Below are 27,088 nucleotides of genomic sequence, written 5' to 3'. Positions count from 1 at the left end.
TTTGTTGGATCATAAAGGAACTGAGAAACCAGGGCTGGTGTTTCTCCAGTGTCTTTGGCTGCTGAATGTCCTACCTACCCCCTTAACACTTTCCTGGACCCACTTCAGCATTTCAGAGGAGTCCAGTGCCAGGTCTGCTCCAAAGAAAGTGCCACTCCAGGAAGATTTTGAACAAAGAAAGTTTCCTTCTTTGGTGTTAAGATTTCCTGCCTTCCAGCTGTTTGGCTCTCAGCCTGGGCCCTGCCTCCATCTTTCTAAGCTAACAACTATGTTGATAATAATACTTCCTTGCTTTTGTATGGTGCTTTGTACTTTTCAGAGCATTTTCATGCTTGTCTTATTTGATACTCACAGAAACCCAGGGAGGAAAAAAAAAAGAGAGAAAGAAAAGAAACCCAGGGAGAATAGGCAAGAAGGAGAATGTAAAGGATAATACCTATCATTTCCCCCATCCCATCCACTCCCTTAAAACTATTTATTTTTAAAAACTTAGAAAAAATTATCCCTCCACTGCTTTTAAAATAAATGAAAATATTGAGACTGAGCTTGATTAAGTGGCTTGCCCAGGATCACAGAGCAGAAGATGGCTGAGTTGGATCTAGAAAGTTTTCAATCACAGATCACACTTAAGCAGGACTTGCCTAACATTGCCTTGCAAAAAACACTGCTGGCCACGGCAAGGGACCCCTGAGAAAAGTGGTATTCTTGGCACTGCTGCCCTTTTAAGGCATCCAGGAATCATTCATGATCTTACCCCTCCAGTCCCTATAGAGACTTTGCTGCCCCACAGTGCAAAACTGTGCTAGGCTAGCACCAGGAACCCCCAGAAGGTTAGATGTAAACATTTAGAAACAGTTCCTTACATACTGGCAAGGATGAATGCTAGTGGAAGAGTCCGTTTTCTTGGTTTGATTACAGAGTACTTCATGGAAGGGAGGACAGGAAAGGTTGAGAACCATAGGTCCACCCTCCCACCAGCACCTTTGAAAAAGAGGAAGCAGAGGTAATCATTCCTGCCCATCCCCCCTTCCTAAACTCTACTCTGCAGCAAGGACACCCTGTCCTGGCCCCTGTTTAGGGACCCTTGCCAACTACACTCAGTGCTGCACTCCCACTTGGTCAAGATGAGCCCATCCCTCCCAATCGCAACAGGGACTCAAGTTATCCTGGGAGATAACAGTACGTTCTAATAGTTACAGTTAGGTAAGGAAGCAATGGGAGTAAAGCTTCATCTGGGCTTTTTCCAGGGTCTGCCTTTGCTCTTTCCCCAGCGCCCCCTGGAGAGTGTAGTGCGCTCTTCTTGTGGCTTCATCCACCCCAGCAACTGCAAACAGCACAACTTGGAAATTAGTCAAGGGAGTTGGCCTATCCAATGGCCCGGATAACAATATGTCGAGGTAAAGACAAGAAAACAGAAAATGTCCTTGAAATTTTAAACATAGGGCATTATTCTAGAGAACTGGTTAGAAACTTGTTGGTTTGAAGGAGCAAAAGGGTAAGGTGAGGCTGCCTAGAGATTAAGAGTTGCAGGAAGCTTCTATCACCCCTAGGCTTGGAAGACCAAATGGAAGAGTGTTATTGGATCCAGAAGTGCATTTGCTGCTCACAGAAACTAAGCTGGGAGCTTAGTTTTTGAAATGATGCTGCTAGCAGAACTGCCAGAGGTCGCTGGAGCCTGCAGGTACCCACTGCTGCCCCTCCACTACCACCGACACTGCTGGATCCTGCGGCAGTAACCCACCACTGCTGGAAACGCTGAACATCTCTGAGCCCATCACCACCAGCTGCTGCCAGAGTCTCCAGTGGATGCAAAGAGAAAATGACTTTGCCCGTCCCACTGCCGTACCATCTCCACCTATACAATTTCTCACCTGTACTTCCCATTCACCGAATCTGACTCCCTTCAGCTGGTGAAGGGAGTCTGGGAAATGTAGTTTTCAGGGCCCAGCACCCTCCAGTACAAAGCAGAGCCTGGAAAGGCTAGAGCAACAGGCAAATGACCAGCACAAGTGCTAATGCAAAAAAAAAAAAAAAAAGTGATAATGCAACTTACAGCTCATTTTGGCACGTTAGGGCCATATGTATTGGACATTAGTTGATTGCCTCATTACTTTCCAGGATCTATGTGTTTCCAGGAAGCCAGTCAGTGGCAAGAATGATTGGTTCAGGGTGGTCATATGAATCAGCCAGTCCAATCAGAGGGGAATCTCAGGATTTTGGCTGAGAAGGCTGCCACGTTCTTTGCTAACCGTGAATGAGGGAGCAGGGAGGCCTTGGGAGATGTTGGCACTCATCTTGGGGCAATAAGGGAAGCAGAAACAAGGAAGAAAGAGTAGCCTGATGACTAGGAGATTAATTTGGGGGCACATATGTAACCGGCCGTGTCCTCTGCTTATGAAGCTCTGGCATAGTTGATCAGTCTTGTGCCACAAAGCAAGACCTATTTATTTATTTAAAAGATTTTTATTTATTTATTCATGAGAGACACAAAGAGAAAACGAAGACACAGGCAGAGGGAGAGGCAGGCTCCTCACAGGGAGCCCGATGTGGGACTTAATCCTGGAACTCCAGGATAACGCCCTGGGGTGAAGGCAGGCACTCAACCACTGAGCCACTTAGGCATCCCAGCAAGATCAATTTATGAGCATCATGGAAAAATCTAGAAGAGAAAGTCCTAGGAATCAGCCACTTTTCCCATGGTCACATCCTAAACCAGTAGCTTTTAAACATTTTTTATTGTACGCTCAATAATAAGAAACCAATTGTACAGTGTGACCAGAACACACATAGCTGTATAAAAAACCAAAATAAAGTTTCACAAGTTTTCACTGTATTTATCCTGCTATGTGCAATTAATTCAAATTTTCAATTCCATTCCATTTTTTAAAATATTTTATTTATTTATTCATGAGAGACACACAGAGAGAGGCAGAGACACAGGCAGAGGGAGAAGCTGGCTCCCCACAAGGAGCTCAATGTGGGATTCAATCCTGGACCCCGGGATCACACCCTGAGCTGAAGGCAGACACCCGACTACTGAGCCACCCAGGCGTCCCTCTATTCCATTTTTAAATAAAGCTGGCTGCAAGCTTTAAATTATTTCATGATCTACTAATGGGTATGACCTGCAATATGAGAAACATTACCCTGTACCATGCCATCATCAATTGCTGTCAAATTTAAGTCTTGATTTTAAGCATTCTAACCTTTACTAACTTTCCTGCTTTTGTACCCATATTCTCTGTCTTCCTTTGCTCTGAAGGAAAGTCACAGTGTCCCAGGTCTCAGAGGCCAATCTCTCCCCAACCTGAGGTAAGGACACCAAGAACTTACCTCTGTAGATACCCTCTTCTGCATTGCCAATTTCTGCCTGTCTACTGGAATGTTTAGTTTATTAAACTGCTCAAGTCTCTCTTCTTAAAACCAAAAACAAACCAATAAATAAAAAGCCCATTTTGGCTTCATTTCAACTGCCACTTCCTTAAGTCAACCCCGAGTAGATATGGTTGAATGGGATAGGAAGTAGAAGTGTGGCCTAGAGGTAAACTCAGTGAAGGGACGAGGACCCTGTCAAGAAGGCAAGTAGTAGACGTGGAAGGGAGAATAAGACATTGCAATTTATGTGAACAGATAGAAATCACAAGTGAATTTTGACCCAAGAACTGCCTTCCTTAAACTCCTCTTTGGGGAATCTTGCTCCCTTGGCTCTTTTGTTGGGAAAGCCTGGAGTTTGGAGTCATATAAGCTCAGGTTCAGTATAGCTCTAACATTCCTGAACTGGCTAACTTTGGATAAATTACATCTCTTAAGTTTTCTCATCTGTAAAATTGGTCTAATAAAACCTTATCAAGTTGGCTTATGGATTAAATGAAACCAATACATGTTAGCTGTTATTATTATTAAGGTCTTCTCCTATCCTTACATAAAACCTTACCTCCCCCCACCTACTAATAATAATTACCATAGTGACCACTTGTTGAGCAATTCCTCTGTGCCAGGCAGTATGCTAAAGACCTTACCAATAGTTTCCAAGCCAAGAAAAGATTCCTTGGCACCTTCGTACTATAGTTTTTTTCTCTCTGATAATGTAATTAACATTTATAGAGTGTCTAGCATGCATTAGGGAGTGAACTGGCTTACTTGCACTCATTCATTCTATAGTAGTTAGTTAAGCACCTACTGTGGTGCTGGGAACTTACTAGATGTTGGAGATATCAAGATGAATAAGGCTCTGAACCTTGAAGGATGCAAGTCTAGTCATACAATAAGTGTCATGTAATGAGGGGATATGTATGAGATGTTCACTCCTTGTGGCTTCCTTAGTCTAGGCAATTCAATCTTTGGCTCCACACCTAATGACTGATGGTGTTTGATTCTGTTTTTCTGGATTGACTTTGGAGCCCTACTTTCAGGACACGCCTTTCAGTTCTCAGCTCTCCACAAGCCACTAGGATTAAGAGAAAATTTTTGTGTTCCTTATCTCTCCCTGCCTGGGATCCCCCTCTAGAGGAAAGAAAAATAGCAGATGTCCAAAAGACAAGTACATTGCGGGTCTGGCTTTCACCCCATCACATTTTTAATACTTTTCTGTCTTAATCCACTCAGTCTCCTAATTGCCAAATTCAATAGACTTTTTGTGCCTTTGCAGATCTTTTGCCTCTTTCTCTTTTTCTGGTACTACATATCATTTCCTGTTCTTTGTATCTTTAACTTCTACAGCTTGAAAGGGTTAATACGTGTTCAATTTATATCACTAAGAAGTACAGTTGGGACCTGAACCCAGAGTAGGCTGACTCCAAAGCACATGCTTTAGCTAACATTCCATACTGCCTTCCCAAGCAGACTAGTAGTCTAGATTTGTGCTGTCCAGCATGTAGTGATTAAATGTATGTAGCTATTTAAGTTGAAATGAAAATAAAGTAAAATAAAAATTCAGTTTCTTAGTTGTACTACCTGTCCTCAAGTGCTAAACGGCTACATGTGACTGGTGCCTACTATACGGAACAGCATAAATAGAAAACATTTCTGGCTTGCCTTAGTGGGTCAGTCAGTTAAGTGTCCGATTCCTTTATTTTTTTATTTTTTTTTATTTATTTATGATAGTCACACACACACACAGAGAGAGAGAGAGAGAGAGAGAGAGAGAGGCAGAGGGTGAAGCAGGCTCCATGCACCGGGAGCCCGACGTGGGATTCAATCCCAGGTCTCCAGGATCGCGCCCTGGGCCAAAGGCAGGCGCCAAACTGCTGCGCCACCCATGGATCCCCTAAGTGTCCGATTCTTGATTTCAGCTCAGGTCATGATCTTAGCTTTGTGAGATTGAGCCGCACATTGGGCTCTGGGCTCAGCGAGAAGTCTGCTTAAGATTCTCTTTCTCCCTCGCTTGCTACCCCTCTCCCTACTTGCACGCTCTCTAAAATCAATCTATCTTTTTTTTTTTAAGAGTTTAAAAATTTATTTATTCATGAAAGACACACAGGAGAGGCAGAGACATAGGCAGAGGGAGAAGAAGCAGGCTCCGTGCCAGGAGTCCAATGCAGGACTTGATCCCAGGACTCACAACCTGAGCCGAAGGCAGACATTCAACTGCTGAGCCACCCAGGCATCCCTCAATCAATCTTAAAAAATAAATAAGGGATCCCTGGGTGGCTCAGCGGTTTCGTGCCTGCCTTTGGCCCAGGGCGCGATCCTGGAGTCCCGGGATCGAGTCCCGCATCAGGCACCCGGTGTGGAGTCTGCTTCTCCCTCTGCCTCTCTCTCTCTCTCTCTCAATGTCTATCATAGATAAATAAAAAAAAATCTTTAAATAAAATAAATAAATAAATAAATAAATAAATAAATAAATAAATAAATAAAACATTTCCATCATTCCAAAATAGTATGGTTCATTATCAGTCAGACTGGGTCATATGCCTATCCCTATGGCTGATGGGATGTGGAAGATATGCTGTGGAAGGAAATATCTCATCCTCCTTCCCCTCATGCCAGTTCAGATCCTCAGAAAATCAGGGATCAAAACAGGATTAAATACAAGGATGAACAATACCTGTGAGAGAAAATGGGGTAGGAGCTGAGAGAGACTGAGGAGAGGACCATCAGACAATGATGCAGATCAGATCCTAAGGAGAAGGAAAGAGTTCTAGGTGGAAGGGTCTTAGACTGCAGTGTAGATCTAGGGAGAGTTTGGCAAGGCCACTAAGGGTCCTTGAGCCTAAGTGGCCCATCGGAAGAGTATCATTTATGCTGGAAAGAAACCTGTCCTAAAATTCCTGCTGGGCTGTCAGTGGTCAGGACCAGCCTAGGGAGAGGAGGCTTTAGGAGTGAGGGGTGATGGATTTCAGAGCTGCATACCTGGGCTGCTGCTGAATTAAATTTCTCCCAGTTGGAGAGTGAAAAGTGTATTCTCATGGTCACATATCCTCTCAGCCCAGCATTACATGTAGATAAGAAGGACGGTTCTACAATCTAAATGAAGAATAAAAAGTAGAGTGCCACTACCAGTTGAAGGAGCAAAGGTGTTGATCAGGTAAGACAATGTCCATCTTACAGCTTACAATATCTCATTTGTAATTCAAACTCTACATGTTCCAAGCTGAACTCATGATTTCTCCATGCTCTGGAAAAGCCCAGAAGTCTTCATCTGGAGACTACCATCCTCCCGACTGTGAAACCTGGAAGTCGTATTAAACATCTTTTGATACCATCTCCCCTTGCTCCCGAAATAGCCAATCAATAGTTAAGTCCTTCCAATCCTACCTTGGCAATATCCTCTGCATTTGTACCTCTTCCCTCCATTCTCATTCCTGATGTGTTCAGGAACTCATTGCATCTTGCCTGAACTACTGTGGAGGTCTCCCATGGTCATTTTGCAATCCCATTCCATCTTATCATCTCTGCCACATTGTCTGTAACTACAGTTCTCATCATGTCAATCCCTCATTTTTGTAAAAATTTCTATCACTGGGAACATAAAATGGTGTAGCCATGGTGGGAAACAGTATGGCATCTCCTCAAATAATTAAACATAGACTTACCATATGATCCAGCAATTTCACTTCTAGGTATATACCACAAAGTAATGAAAGCAAGGACTCAGATATTTGTACACCAATACTCATAGCCAGCATTATTCACAGTACCCAAAGGATGGAAAAAAACAAATATCCATTGCTGGATAAATGAATAAATAAAATGTGCTATATACACATAACAAAATAATAATATTCAGCCATAAAAAGAAATGAAATTTTGGTATGACATGGATGAACCTTGAATATATTATGCTAAGTGAAATAAGCCAGACACAAAAGGACAAGTATTGAATGATTCCACTTATATGAGATACCTAGAATAGTCAAATTCAAAGAGACAGAGAACAGTGTTACCAGGAGCTGGAGGAAGGGAGAATGGAGAATGGAGAATTATTGTTTGATGGGTATAGAGAGTTTCAGCAGGGGACAATGAAACAATTCTGGAGATGGACAGTGCTGATATTTACATAACAATGTGAATGTACTTAATGCCAAGGAAATGTATGCTTAAAAATGGCTGAAGAGGTAAAACATGCAAAACCTTAAGCTTCCATACTATCTCTCCTTAGCAGAAAATAAAACCCAAGAGCCTTAATCTGACCGTATATAACTTTCCAGATGATTCTTCCTTTTCCTGTTACTCTGTATTTCCCCAATTGATCTCCTGTTTCCTGTATTTGCTCCAGTGACTACCTATTCAGGGCATGCTCTTCCCCTAGTTCTACTTTTTTTCAAGACCCAAAGATCACATCCTTGCCAATCTTTCTCCTCCCACCCTTCCATACTAACTAGAAGTAATTGCTCTCTTTTTTGAACTCCCACAGCTTGTGAATTATGTCTGTCTTTAACAGTTACTGCTTTTCTTTTAGTACACAATGAGATAGAGAGGTATGGCTGAGGGTAGTCTAGTTGGCCCTCTAGACACGTTCCTCTACTAGAGAGCTATAACCTTAAGGAATTTATAACCTTAAGGAATCCCAGAACTGGTTTCTAGCCTTGCAAATTCAGAAGCCCGATTTTAATAGTAAGCAGAGTGGAACCATCTCATGGGGGCTCTTGTATCCACTAAATTCACAGAAACTGATGGTTATGTAAGCCAGAAGCCAATAGGTTGATTTACAATGAAAGATGTAATTATCAAAAGAACAGATCCTCCCAGTGGCAGATCACTAAATTCTGTCCCAAGTTAAGTCATTTGCGGGGTGAGTCTAGAATCACACCAGGGAAGCATGTTGATCTTAAGAAGCATTTCTTAGCTCAGGCAGCCTGAGATATTCTCACCCACTGTAGGGATGACATGGAAAAGGAAATGCTAATACTTAGGTGGGCTTGACCAAGGCAGGACTTAAAAAGGCAATGCTAATTCTCGCCTCTGGACTCCCTTGTTTTGGGCTGTCATAGCTGATTAAGCCCTTTGGTTCACAAAATCGCTTTCCAAATAGGATACAGAACAAACAGTTGATAAGACTGATTAGGCATCCATTTATTAAATTACAATCACATCTGCCTTCTTGAGATTTCTCTCGTATGACCTAGATCAGAGTTTGGTTTGTTTTTTTGATCATGATTGTACATAAAATCTTGGCTTACCACCATGGATAGCTAATTTTAAGGTTTTATTAGCATAGGCTAGCTAGGTTATGCTGCAGTAACAAACAACTAAACCAATTTCAGTGGCTTACAACAACAAAGGTTTATTTCTTGCTCACCTTACATTACATGTCATGTACATCAGCTGTGGCTCTGCACATCTTCATTCTGGGACCAACACTGGAGAAGCAGTTCTATTTGGGACATGCTGCTCTCATGGCAGATGAAAAATAATATGGAGGAATCATTATATGGCCCATATATTTCTGGTCAGAAGAGGCTCATGCCATTTCTACTCATATTTCATTGATCAAAATAATGCCAAATGTGATGACATTAGGTGAGAAGTATAATCTTCTAGGGACAGATTAGATAGGTGGGATTTCAGAAAGGCAGGGACAGAGAATATTGATAATAGTCTACAATATTGATAATATTCAGTCTGTATGAACCAGTATGTCTGGCATATTATATTAACTATTAAAACATTGAAATAGTTTCATAGTAGCTGATAAATACCTGCTACCCCAAGCCTCCTGACAGCTCCTCTCCCCTGGGAGTCCTTGGGACATACTCTTCACACATTAGCTACGAAAGGGTTAATACCTAGCACAGAAAGGTATCTCCACAACTTTATGAACTTCAAATCTGCTAGATAAATGCTTGAACACCGCTTGTTGTTAAGTACGTTTATGATCACCTTTTATTTCCCCTATGTTAATTCTTACTCGTTTAATTCTGAGGGGAACCTGATTTCCAGACTCTTGCAGGGAAACTGACTGCAGCCCCTATGTGGTGTCAATACTTAATTATAACAGTAATAGTGGATAATGCTAATTTATGCTGATGGCTACACATTTTTATATCTTTTGTAACAAAGTACATGTAATAATTAACTCAGTATTTTAGAGCTTCACTTAGCTTTCTCTCATTAGCTAAGCTCATTTTTTCCTTTTTTTAAATATTTTATTTATTTGAGAGAGGGAGCATGAGTGAGGGAGGGGGAGGAGAGGGAGAAGCAGACTGACTCTCCGCTGAGCAGGGAGCCCCACCGGGCTTGATCCCAGGACCCTGAGATCAGGACCTCAGCAGAAGGCAGACGCTTAACCTACTGAGCCACCCACGCACCCTTATCTTTCTACTATCTTAACATACTATTTATTTTGAGTCTGTTTTGAAATTTTTAATGCTATTTCTCATGTCTGAAAAGTATCATTATCGCCAACTTCTTTATGACACTTCTGCAATTTGCAAAGCACTTTCCTTTACCCTATTTCATTCAATCTCCCCAACACTCCAAGGAGGCAGGAATTAGATCATTTTACAGATGAAACTGAGACTCAGTGAAGTCAGGTGTCTTATAGCTGGTTAGGTTCTGTTCATTCACTCATCAAATATTTATGGAGAGCCTGAAGTGAGATTTATTCAGGTTGGATTTTGAAAACAATTTTCCTGAATCCAAGTCAAGGGCTATTCCGGTATTCTGAACACCTTTCCCACCAGAGTCATACCCTCAAAGGAAGGAAATAACAACAGTGTTGATTATATTGTTGAAGGCTCCTGCAATCCAAGTCTCAGAAAGGCTCAGAGATCCTTTATAAAAAGTCAAGGTAACCACCAGCAAGTGCAGTTTCGCTTCACTCTGCGCTTACACCTAACCCATTGGCTCAGTGTAGATTAATTCATCTACAGATTTCGAAGCTACTCAAATTGACTTGATGGGAATGAGCACTGGGTGTTATGCTACATGTTGGCAAACTGAACTCCAATAAAAAGAAATTTAAAAAAATTGAGCTTTGACACTTGCTAGCTGTGGGGCTTTGGTCAAGTTCCTTAACCCTTCTGAGCATCAGTTTTATCTTTAAGACAGTAATACTAATGCCTTGGGACGACCTGGTTGTGGAGACTGAAGACAGAAGGTATGAAAAACACGTATGTTCATTGTAATGGGTTTTCAACAGAAAATAGTTTATTTATTTATTTTTTCAATAGAAAATAGTTTAGATAGAAATTCTAAACTGCATTCAAATGAGAAAAGAAATGTCTAAGTCGACGGAAGGCTACGTCTTGGGAGGTGCTGTTCTTTACCCTGGAATATAGCATTTTGCAGTTTTGGTGTTAAATCTCCTTTTATGGTACTGGTAGCTATCTTCTCCAGCAGCAGCGCACGGAATCTGGCATCCCCATGCGGTCCTGCGTACCCCGGCTCTTTTCTCCCAAATTTACCCCCACCCCAAAAAGAAAAACCGTATTTAACACTCAAGCGTGCACTCCGAATCACAGGTCCGGAGGCGCAGAACGCCCCGCGGCGGTCACCAGGCAACGCCTCCGGGCCCCTAGGAGGGGGCGGGGCCAGAAGGCCCGCTGATCTCGCTCCGCCTCCCCAGGTCGTCGCCCCTTCCTAATTCTCGCGAGACTTCACACAAGTCAGCTTCTGCGCATTTCGAGACCCAGGGAGTCCAGGCGCGGGGGGGGGGGGGGGAGGGGGGAGGGGGAGGGGGGAGACGGTGCAAACGGCGTGGCCGCCATCTTGTTTGTGCCCGCGCTTCGCGCGCGCTCCGTTCTCCGTGACGCACGCTTCCCCCTCCCCTCCGCCGAGCCCAGGCCTCCGCAGGAGCGCGGGGGCGGCTCCCGGTCTTCCCTGGACTCCTGAGCAGAGGCGTGTGAGTGTGCGGGAGCGTGTCCGCGGGGAGGGAAGGGGAGCGGCGAGCGGCGGCGGCGGCGGCGGCGGGGGGGAGGGGCAGCGCTTCCCGCCCTCGGCGGAGACCTCGCTTCCTCTCGCGGCCGCTGCCGTAGTTCGGTCCGGCCTGGCCGCCGCCATGTTGTGTCCTCGCCGGGCCCGCCGCTGTCGCCGCCGCCGCGCTCCTGGGGTCCGCGCGCCTCGTCGGCCCGGCCCGCGGGCTTTCTCCCATTGGCGGAAGGCGACTGCGGGGGGGCTCGCTCGTGATTGGTCGGTGGCGGGGAGGCCGCGGACCTGGCACCTTATTGGTCGCGCCGGCTCCGGCCTGGGGGGTGAGGAAGCGATCGGAGGCTGCAGGGATGCGCGCGGCTCGGGCTCGGGCTCGGGCTCGGGCTCGGGCTCGGGCGGCCGGGGGTGACCCCCTCCGGTGCGGCCGCGGGGTTGAGGCTGGGGGCGGGCCTGGACCCCTTAAGGGGGAAGACAAGGTGAGGGTCCTGCAGGTACTGTGCACGGCCCGGGGTGGGGCGCGCCCCTAACTCCAGAGGTACCTCCGTGGAACCTGCGTGGCCCCTTATAGGGCCGTACAAGCCCCAAGGATGCAAGGCTTGGAAACACCGAAACCGGGGTCAAGGGCTGAGAGTGTGTTGCTAGAGCCGGGAGAGCTAGACCTGGACTTTTTTTTTTATCTTTATTTTTATTTTTTAAATCGAGCATCGTTAACATAGAGTGTTATTTTAGTTTCAGGTGCACAGGGTAGTGATTCAACAATTCCATGCATCACCCAGTGCTCCGCTCCCAAGTGTATCCCTTGATCCTCATCCCCTGACCTGCCCCCTCTCTGATCATCATCGGTTTGTTTTCTTATGGTTAAGATACACTGGAGTCGAACCCAATTTGTGAGCGAGCTCGATGTCCACGGATGCTAGCTAGATCTGAGGGCATTGGTGTAGGAGGAAAGGGCATCAGGGCGTTAGGGACGGATCGAAGCGATAGGATCAGATCAGAGGGGCACTTGATGGGATGAGCGCTGGGTGTTATGCTATATGTTGGCAAATTGAATTCCAATAAAAAATAAAAAAATAAAAGGATCAGATCAGGGATTTTGTCGGAGAGTGCCAGCCTTGAAAGCGAGGTTTCAGTTAACCACCGGATCTGGGATGTGATATCAGGAGAAAACTAAACAGAACCAGCCTGAGAAAGGGATCCCGTTGAGTCAGTGCGCCGGGTCTTTACTGAATGCCGCCAAGCCTTAAGAGGCACAGCATTAAGTAGTGACAGATACTTAGGAATGAGAAGTGCAAAGCATTTTGGGGGAACATTTTCAGACTTGGGAATTATAGATGATTGGGTCTCAGGACCATGCAGTTGATTTTGAGGTATTGATATATGAAGTTTTCCTGCCTTAGGAAGCATACACTTCAGGGCTGAGATTCTAAAGCTACACTTGCTAGTAGATATTAGTTACTTGGCATTTATTTGTTGAATAGATATTGTTAGGTTCCTCTTTAGTGGAAGAGAGCTTAACAGAGATCCTGGACCCTTGAATTATAATTATAATTATTATTATTTTTATATGTATATGCTGAAAAAGTATACCCACATTTGTGTGCAATTATTATTATTATTATTTAAATAAGCAGCTTATGGGACATCTGGGTGGCTCAGCGGTTGAGTGTCTGCCTTTGGCTTAGGGCCTGACCCCCGGAGTCCTGGGATCAGGTCCCAGGTTGGGCTCCCTGCATGGAGCCTGCTTCTCCCTCTGCCTGTGTCTCTGCCTCTCTCTCTCTGTGTCTCTCATGAATAAATAAATAAAATCTTTAAAAATAAGTAAAGAAGCAGCTTAGAAGGAAAATAAACTAGTACATCATTTTCTTGCATCTTGTCATGAGTTACAGGACTTGTCAACACTTTCTAGTTTGTGTTTCACCCAACTTTTGTTCTAGTCGAAGAGCTGTTAGAGTCAGCTGGGGTGTTTTATCACTTTCCATTTTATTGTAATGAATTGTTCTGTATTTGCTCTTCCCATGGTTAGGGGATCATGGAAACACATTTGTGTTAAACCTCTGTGTTTCCTAATTTGTTTTTCTTCGTCTATGTTAGATGATCCTTTCTAGCTTTAGATGAATGTTATACTTCTGTTTTCATACCAGCTTCAAGAAACTTCTCTGGTTTTCAAATTTGGTCAGTTTTATGTGAATGCAACAAAATTTTCAAGAGAGAAAGAGAAAGTAGTAGAGGAATGGAATTGACATTTTAGAGCACATTTACCACCCTGTTCTGTTAGGTAGGCATTATCATTCCCATATTGCAGATGATAAAGTTGAGGATCAGAGAGGTTATGTAGCTTATACAGTGTCACTCGGTGGTTGAACTGGAATTCTGATCCAAGTTGTCTGTTGCCAAAGCCTGTAGTTTTAAGTGCTATGTTGTGCTGTCCATATAAACCTGACTAGTCAAACTTCAGATAGCGTTATATTTCAAAGTGAATCATCTTTCTTTGATTGATGGGTGTCAGGACTGTATTGAATGGGGAGAATATAAACAATTTTTTGTAGTGTTTCAATGATTCAGACCACGGAATAGGAACCAGATAGAATATAGGTTCTTCAGCTGGATATTTTTTTTTTTAATTTTTATTTATTTATGATAGCCACACACAGAGAGAGAGAGAGAGAGAGAGGCAGAGACACAGGCAGAGGGAGAAGCAGGCTCCATGCACCGGGAGCCCGATGTGGGATTCGATCCCGGGTCTCCAGGATTGCGCCCTGGGCCAAAGGCAGGCGCCAAACCACTGCGCCACCCAGGGATCCCCAGCTGGATATTTAAATCATATCTCTTGTTTTCTGTTGTGTAGAGAAAGATTTACAAAGTAAACTGTTGGAGTTTTTCTGAAGCCAGGTAGATACTAGGGAAAAGTATGTACAGAAAGTTTAAGAATCTGCATTCTTTAAAATAAAATCAGGCTTCAGAAAATTGCTGACATAATCCTTCTATATATGGAAGTGATTAATGCCAAGGAGTGAGGAACTACCAAGTGTATAAAGAACTCATTTGGAAGCTTTTTCAAATATCACTAGTTCTTTAGAATCGTAGTCTCCAAACACTGGGATCTATCCAGAAGCCTACTGCCTTCTTCAAACCATGGGATAGTGATTCTGTTATATACTTATTCTGAATGATGTGTCTGGATATAAAAAATTATTTGCAGTTCTAGTATTTGTATGGAAATCTTTAATTCAAGTTTCAAGGGGAGACGAATTGGAAGTTTGAGTTGCTTTGCTACTTGATACAATTAGGTGAGGATCTCCTCTCTTTTATTTGCAATTAACAATTACATTGCAGTGTGGAAGTTAGAGTCAAAAGAACAAGAGGAAATAGGGCTTGCCATGCATTTTGTACCTTGGTCATCTCACCTTCCTTTGACTCAGTCATTAAGGTAGCCAAATATGAAGAATATTAGGGCATCCAGACAAGGTTGCAAAAACAAGCATACACATACTTGCTTTTTATTCAGCAAGCCTTTCTTAACTATCTGCTCTTTAACACCAGTGATCGCCTTCATTCCCATTTGCTCCTTGCACCCATGGCCAGTTGCTGGGCCTTGTTAACATCTGGAATTGACCATACTAGAAGTCTTGAACTCACAGGAGGTCTGAATTTATGGTAAAAACTTGAGAACATCAACTTTGCCATCTAAGTAGACTCACACTAATGTTTAATACTTAACAGACTGTGTCCATGTCTTGTTATCTGAATCGTTATAACAGGTTATTATTATCTCATTTATGTGTACATATTTTCCATTTGGTCAGAACTGACTCATTGTACTAGAGAAGATACAGGGTTTCTTACCCCATTTAGAGAGTAGAGGCAAAGTGAAGTGAGGAGCTGATGCTAGGTGTCTTGGAGGCAATTTTGAAATTCACATCTCTCTTAGTTCAAAGATACTGAACCACTAAAAATCTATGAATCAAACTCAGGAATGATATAGTTACTACCTTTAATTAAGTCTTACATTGCATCAGCTAGGGTATAAACGTGTTATATATATTATCTGCACATGCTGTGTGGTAGATCCTATTACCACCTGCAGTTTTAGGTTCACACCTAAAGGAAAGGAGTTAAGTAATTTGTTCAATATCACACAAGGTGGCAGAGCCTAGATTCAAGCATAGGTCTGTAACTCTTAATTCTTTTTTTTTTTTTTTTTTAAGATTTTACTTTTTTTTTTTTTAAGATTTTATTTATTTATTCACGATAGACATAGAGAGAGGCAGAGACACAGGCAGAGGGAGAAGCAGGCTCCATGCAGGGAGCCTGGTGTGGGACTCGATCCCGGGACTTCAGGATCGTGCCCTGGGCCAAAGGCAGGCGCTAAACCGCTGAGCCACTCAGGGATCCTCAGATTTTACTTATTTTTATTTGAGAGCAAGAGAGAGAAGATGGCAGACAGGGAGAAGCAGAAGCCCTACTGAACGGAGAGCCCATGAGGCTGGGTGTGGGGCTCGATCCCAGGACCCTGGGATCATGACCTGAGCTGAAGACAGACACTTAACCAACTGAGCCACCCAGGTGCCCCTATAACTTTTAACTCTTATAAAATTTGTGGAACCTTTACTCTTCAATACTGGGTTCTCTTTTTCTTTTTTCTTTCTTTCTTTCTTTCTTTCTTTCTTTCTTTCTTTCTTTCTTTCTTTTTTTTTTAGAGAGTGTAAATGTACAAGGTGGGGAAGGGTGAGGGAGAGAATTTTTTTTTTTTAAGATTTTTTTTTTATATATATACATATAGAGAGAGCATGGGGTGCACAGAGGGATAAGGAGAGAGAGAATCTCAGACTCTGCACTGAGCATGGAGCTGACATGGAGCCCAATCCCATGACCCTGAGACCATGACCTGAGCTGAAATCAAGAGTCAGACGCTTAACCAACTAAGCTACCCAGGTGCCCCAAACACTGTGTTCTCTTGGCACCATAAATTATTAGGAGAAAAGAAAAAATGCATCTTGGATCAGGAAGTGATTTTTAATTTCTTTCAGGCAAGTAAGTGCTTTGTACTGAGGCCCTAGACTGTGGTGACCTTGACAAGGTCACTTGACTCTGCAAGGGGAGAGCCGGGTCTAACCCAGATTACTGGATTCCCAGACCAGTGTTCATTCCTTTGGACAATATTGCCTCTTCTGTGGAAACACTGATGATGATAGAGATGACTTTAAGGCACCTTTTGACAAGTTTGCCTCATTCATAGGAGGGAGAATGGCAAAAGACATTATTAAGGTCACAGATGACCTTCTTGAGGTTTATTCCAGCCTCAGGCATACAACCTAGGAAGAACATTCCTTAGCCAGCAAGTTGTTCTTTTCCATTCAGTTTCTTGTGCTCAAAGCAGACTGATTGTGAATTATCTGATGTCTTTCAGTCTCTCTTTTCATTTTGTTTATTCAGTTTTTCATGCGTGTGTGGTGACTAGTTAGAAAGGCTACAAGGTCATTTTAGTATTTTCCCAGAGACCGAAAGCACCTAACATAATTTAAGGAGATTAATTGTAGGAGGAAATGGATTTAAAGTACTTTGGCCAAAAAGTGCTGTTAGGTGGGGGTAGTGTAGTTGCTGATGCTGGAGTCAGACCTGGGAAAGAATTCTGTCTGCAGTGCATTTACCCTCTAGTGTGAGCTGGGGGTCAGATTCTTAGCCTGTTTGAGCCTTAGTTTCTTGCTCTGTAAAGTAGTGGTAATGCTACTTGTCTTACAGAGTAGTTATGAAAAATGAATATAGTAGCATATGGTGGGTGCCTGTCACCAAGTGGACCTTAATATGTGAGAGGACACATCACTTTTTAGAACAGCATAAAATCTGTCCTTTCAGCCTGTTAGAGCTTCCCTAATGAGGAGGCCTTTTGTAAAAATGATCTACTCTTTTATATACAGTAAGATTTCTACATGGTGGAAGCAACCACTTGGCATGAAAGAAATAACCTAATTTAGTTGTATTGTTGTGGTTTAGAAGCTGATTTATGGTGGGTCCATATTATTACTAGTTTATATTTATAAACATACAAAGTAGTAGGACCATTTATTTCAGGATTAGCTTGTCTCCTGATTGCTCTGTTAATCCCCAGGTTCTGAGTGCTAATGACTTTGAGGAGATGAGAACTTTCCCATATTTGCTAAATGGCAATACTTATTGAAATCAGAACAATCAGTGTTATCCTTCAGTCCAGAAAGAGAGTTGCATTATAGTCCTTTAAAACATTTTCCAGTTGTAGAAATTGTCAGTTGAGGCAGGACCGTCAGTTTGGTTTGTAGTCACCTGGGCAGCATTTTCTCTGAAGTAAGCAGGAAGACAACATTGTGGAATGGTTCAGGAAAAATCTCTCTGCCTGCAGAAATTTTTGCCAGGTTGCAAAATTTCCTGCACCCTTCCCACACTTCTCCATGTTTTAGCAGTGATTACCTGATAACAGATGTTGATCTGTACTCATTTTCAGCATGAGAGTTGTGTTTTCTATTTTGGTTTAAGGCTGTTTGGTTTACTTGTTTGGGGTCACCTAACTGACTCAGTTGGTGGAGTGTGCGACTCTTGATCTTGGGATTGTGGGTTCAAGCCCCACGTTGAGTGTGAAGAATTTTTAAAAAGACAGTCCTAAAAAAAAAAAAAACAGTCCTTACCTGTCTTTTGATAGGTTACTTTACTTCTAAATTCAGTATACTTTTATACAATGAGAACTTTTTAATAGATAAACTTCAGGTGCAGTTTAGAGAGAGGGACTAGGCTAACCTTTGATTTTGAATGTTTCTTTTCTTTTCTTTTTTTTTTTTTTTTTTGCTTTTGAATGTTTCTAGTAGAATAAGTTTAACTCAGAGGTTCAGATCTTCATGTCCAAGGTATATAATAAGGTGTCCTATTTAGATGCATACTTTTCACTTAAAATCAATAGTATGTTGTTAGATCAGATTCAAAAATTAATCTTAAAGTACATTCATGGGTATGAACTGTAAATAGTGATCTTGAGCAGTGCTTCAATAAATGCTTCAGTGACTCATAGGAAATGATATTGGATTATAGAATATTTTGTATGATGTCATTGGCTTAAATCTATCAGTTACAGCAGTCCCACCCATTCTCTGCGGTTTCGCTTTCTGTGGTTTCAGTTACCCATAGTCAACTGTGATCCAGAAACAGGTTCTGCTCCTCCTTCTGATTATTGTCAGAAGATCAGTATGCCACATCTCAATGCCTGTCATTCCCCTTACTTCATCCCCTCACACAGGCCTTTTATCATCTTACATCATCACAAGAAGGGTGAGCGCAGAAAGATTTTGAGAGAGAGAGAGAGGTCACATTCACATAATAGTATATTGCTATGAATTGTTCTATTTTATTATTAGTTATCGATGTTGATCTGTACTGTGCCTAATTTATAAATTAAACTTCATCATAGGTATGTACGTATAGGAAGAAACATAGTGTATATAGGGTTCAGTAGTGTCCTCAGTTTCAGGCATCCACTGGACAGGGGGTGGGGGGCTTGTGGAATATATCTTCTGTAGGTAAGAGAGGACTACTGTACTGAAGGTTTTCATAATTTCTATTATTGCTAACCCTTCCCTCAAGCTGCACATTGTCCAGTGATCTATATGAAGTGAGATTTTTTGCCTAGTGTTAAAAAAACATATCCCCTCACTACTGGTATGATCTGTTCATTTAAAAGAGGAAAGTGAAAGTACATACAATCTGCACACTTGAACATCTTTGTCATTTTTAACTGTCTTAAAAATTATTACTGTGCCCTGAAAGGTAAGTAGCTTAGAATTTGCTCATTATCAGCTGACAAAGTTGTGGCCTTTTTAAAAAGCAAAGCACACTTGGTTGGCAGTAATTTGGGAAGCAGAGGATTGCTATTTATGGTGATATTTAATGTCATTTTCAGTAGGACTAAATTAAAAGGGAAATGCCATAATGTGGGTAAAACTCCAACCATTTTGGAAGGTGGTCAGAGTAGAGTTGCCTATAATCTTTTCATTCCACCAAAATCTGTAATCGCAGTTTAGAGAAGTGTTTCCTAAGCTGTTTCATCGACTGTTATTTCTTGTACAATATAATAAATGTTCTCTGGCGTTGAAAAAAAAAATCCTTGACAGAATGTTGAAAAAAGGATCCTTGACAGAATGATGGCTAAAGTGAAATGCATTTCTTTACTGCAGATTAGTATTCAGAGCCTTTGAGTTGACGTGCCTTGTGACTCTTCAAGAGAGAGGATACATAATGCAGTGTTTCTTGAACTTATTTGGCCATGGAACCCTGTTTGTGAGAACATCTAATAAGCATTTCATGTTATGACTAGTGTGTAGTGGGGCCCAGTTGAACGGTTCTAGTGTAGAGAGTTTATGAGTAAAAAATGAATCTTTTTGTATAAGACAGCTTGGCCCATAGTGGGAAAGGAATTTTCTGGGAACATACAACATGTCTCCAAAGTCATAAAGACTCTTAGGGATGAATGTGATTTCAAAAGATCATCTAACCCAGTTGCCAATATCAACAATAACACTAGTAGCTACCATTTTTTAGAGCCCTTGCTGTTTATCAGTCATAGTGTTGTTATTCTCCAGGCATTATTAGCCAGTGGTCTTAATGATTTTTATCTTCTTAAAATTTCCAATTCATCAACATCTGCATTATTACATTTTCCAGTAACTAGATGACCACAGGGTCTTGTTTTCTCTGCTGTCTGGAGCTGCCATGCTTCCACCCTGTCTACTTCTCCATATTATACCCTGAATGATCTGCTGAAAGGGTAATTCGATATTGGTCCCATGCTCAAAACCCTTCAGTTGCTTACTGTTATCCTCAGAATAAGGTTCTAGTATCTTAGTCTTGTCTAGCCCTGTTCACTTTTCTAGGTTAACTTCTAGCCTCTTATCTCTGGGCTACTGCCATATCAAACTATAGCCCTTCCAGGAATGTGATCCTTTCTGTCAGCTCCAGGACTTTTTTGCACATGCAGTTTGCTTGCCTGTCTCAGTAGGTTCCTATTCTTCTTAAAATTTTCAGTCTTCCAAGAAGCCATCTCTGGCTGGCCTGAAATTGAGTTAGGCCCTGGGCTAGGGGCTCTGCTTATTTCCTATACTATGCATTTTCTCTTGTTGTAACTCTTAACACAACGGCACTATGATTGCTGATTTTAATTTTCTTCTTTGTTATAATAGACTATAGTCTCCTTGCAGACAGGACTGTGTATTTTGTAGGATCCCAGATCTTAGCACAATGCCTACATATAAGTATTTATTGAACAAATGAAAGTATCCTTAATCCTTACAGCTTTACAAGATGGTTTATGGTTTAGGAAATTGGCCTCGGTGGGGTTAAGTAACTAGTTTGAGGTTACTCAGCTAAAAAGAGGCGAGGAGGGATTAGAATCTAAATCTGTCTAGCTGCAAAGACTGGGCTTTTCCCTCCCCTGCTTCTCCACATGGCTGCTCTTTTTCATCTTGTCTTTACATATTCCTGTCAAGTGTTCAAAAAGCCTGTGCTAACAACCCCATCCATAACTTCTGAGGCAGCTTGTGCCATCTTTGGACAGCTCTGAGAGAATAGAATAGTTTTCCATCCATTGGTCTTAATTTATGCTTTGGAGACTATAACTTATTTTTTAAAAACAAATAATTCAGAATTTATGATCCACTTAAGGTCTCATTTATTGGTTTACTTCATTTATTGAGCAGCCATTTAACGGGCACCAGCAAGTGCTGTGTTCCTAATTCTAATGATATTGTCATTACTCAAAATGTTTCTGGGACTTCTTTGGGGATTGTCTTCAAAACTTCTGTCAGATTGTTTTGAAAGTGTGTTGATGCACTTTTTTAAACCTTGAAGGTAGATTTGGTTTGGGAAATAACTAATAAGTTGTTCAGGACCAAGTCAGGTGAAAGATATGGGTCAGCAGTAACAATCTGGCAGCCCTTAATTTTCTTTGTTCTGCTTATAATTAAAAAAATTTTTTTGAACCAGAATTGAAAAAGGAAAGATTTGACATTAAAAATTAAAACCACTTGGCTTTCATTTTTTTTTTTTTTAAACCATACAAAATGATACTACTTATGAAGCCATTGCTGTGGTTCTGGAAGGGATAATGAAGGTACCAGGAATGGGCATAATGGATGTTCCCTGTGATGCTATTTACAATATTTTAAAATTGAAGACATTGAAGGATTAAAATCTAAAATACATGAAGACCTTAGCTATCTCAGCAGCACACACACACACACACACACACACACACAAAGTCAAGTTAAATGCGCAGATGGGATGCCTGGGTGGTTTAGTGGTTTAGTGCCTGCCTTTGGCCCAGGGCGTGATCCCGGAGTCCCAGGATCAAGTCCCACATGGGGCTCCCTCCTTCTCCTTCTGCCTATGTCTCTGCCTCACTCTTTGTGTCTCTCAAGAATAAATAAAATCTTAAAAAAAATGCACAGAGGATCTGAAAAGACATTTTTGAAAGGACATGCAGATGGCCATTTCAAAAGGAGACATACAGATGGCCAACAGACACATGAAAAGGTGCTCAACATCACTAATCATCAGGAAAATGCAGATGAAAACTGCAATGATATATTACCTTATACCTGTCAGAAAGGCTAAAATTAAAAAAGACAAGAAATAAGTGTCAGCAAAGATGTGGAGAAAAAGGAACCTTTGTGTGGTGTTGGTGGGATAAATTGGTACAGCCACTGTGGAAACAGTATGGAGGTTCCTCAAAAAATTAAAAATAGAAATACCATATGATCCAGTAATTCCACTACTATGTATCTACCCAAAGGAAATGAAAACACTAATTCAGAAAGATATATGCACCCCTATGTTCATTGTAGCCTTGGCATTATTTACAATAGCTAGGATGTGGAAGCAACCTAAGTGTCCATCAATAGATGAGTGGATAGGAAGATGTGGTACACACACACACAGACACACACTCAGTGGAATATTACATAGCCAAAAAAAGAATGAGATTGTGTCATTTGTGACAATATGGATGGATCTAGAGGGTATTATGCTAAGTGAAATAAGTCATACTGAGAAAGACTAAAATCTAAAAATCAAAACAAATAAAAGCACAGTTAGACCTAGAAATACAGAGAACATACTACTGATGGTTGCCAGTGAGGTGAGGGGCATGGAATGGGTGAAGGGAAGTGGGAGATACAGGCTTCCAGTTGTGGAATGAATAAACCTCAGGAATGAAAGGCACAACATAGGGAATATAGTTCATGATACTATAGTAGTGTTGTATGGTGACAGATGGTAGCTGCACTTGTGGTGAGCATAACATAACATATAGAGAAGTTGAATCACTATGTTATATACCTGAAACTAGTGTAACATGTGTCAGCTGTACTCAAAAAATTCAAAAGGTAAAAAATAAATAAAAAAGGAAGCTACTGGAAGTTATTAATATAAAACTAACTGAAAATTATGGTACATCCATTCAATGGAATATAACCCAATTATAAAGGATACAGATATATATTTGATGTGGAAAATTGTCCACATTTTTTAAGTGGAAAAAAATACAAAAACAGTTTATATAGTATTATATTTAGAGACTTAGCTTTCTCATTTACATAAGTAAAATATAGTGTTTGATTCTGAATGGTTGCATTAAAGATACTCTTTTAAAAATACCCTATTTTAGCAGTGCCCAAGTGGCTCAGTTTGTTAAGCATCTGTCTTGGGCTCAGGTCATGATTCCAGGGTCCTGGTATCAAGCCCACATGGGGCTCCCTGCTCCCCAGCTGGGAGCCTGCTTCTCCCTCTCCCTCTCATCCCTTGCTCATGAGCATGTGCTCTCAAATAAACACATCTTTTTTTTTTTTAAGATTTTATTTATTTATTCATGAGAGACACAAAGAGAGAGGCAGAGACATAGGCAGAGGGAGAAGCAGGCTCCATACAGGGAGCCCCACATGGGACTCCATCTTGGGTCTCCAGGATCATGCCTGGGCTGAAGGTGGCGCTAAACTGATGAGCCACCAGGGCTGCCCAACAAATAAAATCTTAAAAAAAAACAAACAAAAAACCCATTATATATCCATCTCATCAGCTTAGTATATAATAAGTCATACAATGTAATATTCAAGTGAATATGGCTTTGTGTTCACATCACAACATATGAAGAGTTTGTTTTTCTTTAGAGGTTCTCTGATATTTCTTGGGGCTTCTAGGTTTACGTTACTAAGTCCAAAGGAATCAGCTAGGGGCACCATCAATAAAATATTTATTTGTTCAGGGCACTGAAGAGCCCAGTTTCTTTGCTGCTAGTTATGCTTGTGACATGATATAGTATAACCTCCAAGATCAGGTCATCTTGTGGACTGAGCAAGACCTTGTCCTTGACAAGAATTGTCATGGTAGTTAAGGCCAACTTCTGCCATAACTCTGGTCCTTCAGTCATTCCTCAGGATGCCAGATCAAGAGCTGTTGTAGCATCATCTTTTTGTTTTCAGAATCTGGCTTTTGCTGCTTTTATGGATTCTGAAGCTCTTGCTGCAGCTGACTAGTATTCTTTCATGGCCTTTGTCAGTTTGGAGCTGAACAGTGGCTGCCCCTTTAGATGGGACAGGCACCCTCCAGTTTTCCTCAGTCCCTACTATTCCATGTTATTTTGTTGACGCTACGGCTAAGGTTGTGTTTGATGTATATCTCTGTACTGAGCACTGGGGATATATGTGGGTATAAATAAAACGTAGCCGCTGTCTTCAGGAAGCCCTCTTCTGGTAATAGACATGGATAAGACTATAATGTATGATAATGGTCTAGTCAAGTGTATATTTACATATTAATTGAATACCTACCACATGCAGGTATTAATGCTGAGTGCTTTACCTTGTCGTTTAAGCCTTAACATTTCTCTTCGCTTCGGCAGCACGTATCCTAAGCCTCAACATTCTCATAGGTTGTTTTTTTTTTTTTTTTCTTTTCATTTTTTTACATGAAGAAATGAGCTCAGAGATGGTTAAGGAACTTGGCCAGAGTCCTAGAATTTTCTGACCAAGAGCATCAGTTCCCACCCTGCCTACTCTGAGAGCATTTAAGCTTGAACCATGTAATCAGAGGCCTTCACTTTGCCTCATAGTGATATGGGTGTTTTTTTAGGGCAAGATGATACAGTTCTCTAGTTTGGAGGGCTGCTGAGATCGAGGACCAAGGAAGAATGTGAGTGGGAATCCCAGAGGTCACATGAGGGTCTTAGTCCACAGTAACAACAGGCTAGAGAAGGGAAAGCAATACTAAGTCAATGGGTCAGACTGCCAGATGGAAATTCTAGGATAATTTCAGTTCTCTTCCCACTAGTAGCTTGAATTCTTGTAAGGTGGCTGTTGATGAGAAATAGGGGTTGAGGGGCACCTGGGTGGCACAGTTGGTTCAGTGTCTGATTCTTGGTTTCAGCTCAGATCATGATCTCAGGATTGTGAGATAGAGCCCTGAGTAGGGCTCTGTGCTCAGTGCAGAGTCTGCTTGTTTCTTCCTCTGCCTCTCTTCCACACTCTCCTTCCCCCCCACCCCTTCAAATAAAAAGTCTTTAAAAAAGGAAAAGAAATAGGAGTTGAAGTGTTTTTTTTTTTTTTTTTTTTTGCAGACTTTCTAAGAAATAATAAAAACTGTGCCAAAGACCTTCATAGTGTATTAAGGGACATGTTTGGTTTAGTTGGGTACATCAAACACAGAGTCAGGGATGGGCATTTGGGACAATAACCAAATAAATCTCAGCCTGAATTGGTGGTAAAGGCATGGGGAAGATGTTTTGTAGCAGCTGGTAGTCCTCCCACACTGCCCTTTATGGCCTAGGAGTTGCTTTCTGTAGGGTTTCAGGGTATGCTGGAGATAGAAGAGAGACAGTTCCTTCTAGTAGCTTTGGAGCCTTAAGGAGAGGGTGCTGTTTCATCACATACTCAGCTCAGGAGTCAGATTTCTAATTTTTATTTTATTTTACTATTTTACTTATTTTTTTAAAAAAGATTTTATTTGTTCATGAGAGACACATAGAGAGGCAGAGACATAGGCAGAGGGAGAAGCAGGCTCCATGCAGGGGGCCCAATGTGGGACTGGATCCTAGGACTCCAGGATCACACCCTGGGTTGAAGGCAGGCGCTCAACTGCTGAGCCACCCAGGCATCCCAAGGTTTCTAATTTTTAAATTAAAGAAGTTGGGTGTAATGGTTTATGCTACCTCTACGTATATGTGACCCCTAAGAATTTCCTTGGCTGTGCCCTGAGATGCCGCATGTCTCGGTGTCAGCATTATGGTACAATAGAAAGAATAGCACCCTAGGTGGGACCTGAGTTTGCATCCTAAGTGTATGGCCAGAAACCAGTTGTCAGACTTCTCCAAACCTCATTCTTCTCACAGGTAAAAAATGGATAGTGAGGATTAGAGGGGGGAAAGTCTGTAGCTTACTTAGCACAGAACCTGGCACTAATAGATGTTCAGAAATAAATTCATTACAACGTGAGAAATGAGTGGAATGTATGTAGAGAAGTTAATATGGCAAAACGATCGGAAAGACCAGACCACCTTCTGTTTCGGGGGAATGCCAAATCTCAGCATATGCCCATCATGACCTCTTGTATAAGTTCAGCGAAGCTATTTCTACCAAAGGTCTCCTTCCCCCTGGCAAAACAGTTGTGTTGTTTAGCTCTGGGATACTTAGCTTTCAAGGGAGGAAGCAGATCTAAAGAGATTGTTAAAGGTCTTTGGTAATAGTGTGATGTTTCTATCTGAATATTTTGTGAAGAGAAAAAAGACATGTTAATTGATTTTCACCATATTAAGAGGCTCCTCTTAAAATCTCAATAGTTGGGCCCAAAATCCAAAAGCAAATCTTTGACTCCCACCGATAAACTTCAGCATCCCCAGAATGTCTTCAGTAACTGTAGTACTTACAGAATCTCTCCTGAGATCATCCCTGGTACTTATTCTTGAAAATGTGGTAGAAAAGTTTATTCGCTGTGATACCAAAACTCTGTAATATTAAAAGATAATCAGCATTTTATGACCATCCTAAATAAATCAGTCCATCAAACTATGAGCTAATAGTCACTGGCGTTCTATCTCTGCCAGTCCACACCCCCGCCCCCCATCATTGTATTTCCCTCTTGGGTTCCTGGTAGACCATTTGGAAATGCTACCGTTTCTGTCACTACCTTCTTACATTATCCTGGAATTTTCCTGTTTAGATTAGTTTGTGTTTCAAAATAAGGTGATTTATTCTAGTACTAATACATGCTTTTAAAATTACTGGAGACAATGACAGATGCCTTTTTAGAAATCCTACAAGCTATTGTATGCTATTGGTTTCACTCTTTATTACTGTTAAAAAGGTAACATTTCCTTTGGAGCTGTTGGATGAGCCCACCCCGTTTTCTTTTTCTTCTTCTGTTAATACTCAGAGAAAACTAGATAGTTAAGTCACAACTTTCCGATCTTGTGCACATTGCTTCTCTGGTTTACTGCCATAGGATACTATAGCAATATCTTACTGACATCTTTGATGGCCAATCAGAAGCAGTTAAATTACCTTAAATTTTTTAAATGGAACTCTGAGAGCCAATAAGAAATCCTTTGGGTGGGAACTGTAACAACCCTTTCGTGTGATTTTAAGAACAATTGTAAATTCGCAGTTTCCTCTGTTTTGGAAACACAAGAGGCCCTAGTGCATCTGCTATGTGCATTTGCCAGGCATTTCCAAGCCTTAAGTTCCCCTGTAGTTTGAAGTCTGGATCTGACCCCTGTTCT

The 27,088-nt window shown here is 41.6% G+C and overlaps 1 protein-coding gene across 1 annotated transcript in view; it reads left to right on the top strand.

Moving 5' to 3' along the window:
• The first annotated feature begins 11,110 nt into the window (after window positions 1-11,110).
• NFYC (nuclear transcription factor Y subunit gamma) overlaps window positions 11,111-27,088 on the top strand; it is a 67,432-nt gene continuing 51,454 nt past the window's right edge. The window contains exon 1 of the mRNA XM_077844532.1: window positions 11,111-11,284. The gene's annotated coding sequence lies outside the window, so the exon portion shown is untranslated. The remainder of the gene's footprint in view (window positions 11,285-27,088) is intronic.

The sequence above is a fragment of the Canis aureus genome, chromosome 13, assembly GCF_053574225.1.
Source record: "Canis aureus isolate CA01 chromosome 13, VMU_Caureus_v.1.0, whole genome shotgun sequence".
Taxonomy (NCBI): domain Eukaryota; kingdom Metazoa; phylum Chordata; class Mammalia; order Carnivora; family Canidae; genus Canis; species Canis aureus.
This window is presented reverse-complemented; position numbering and strand designations above follow the sequence as displayed.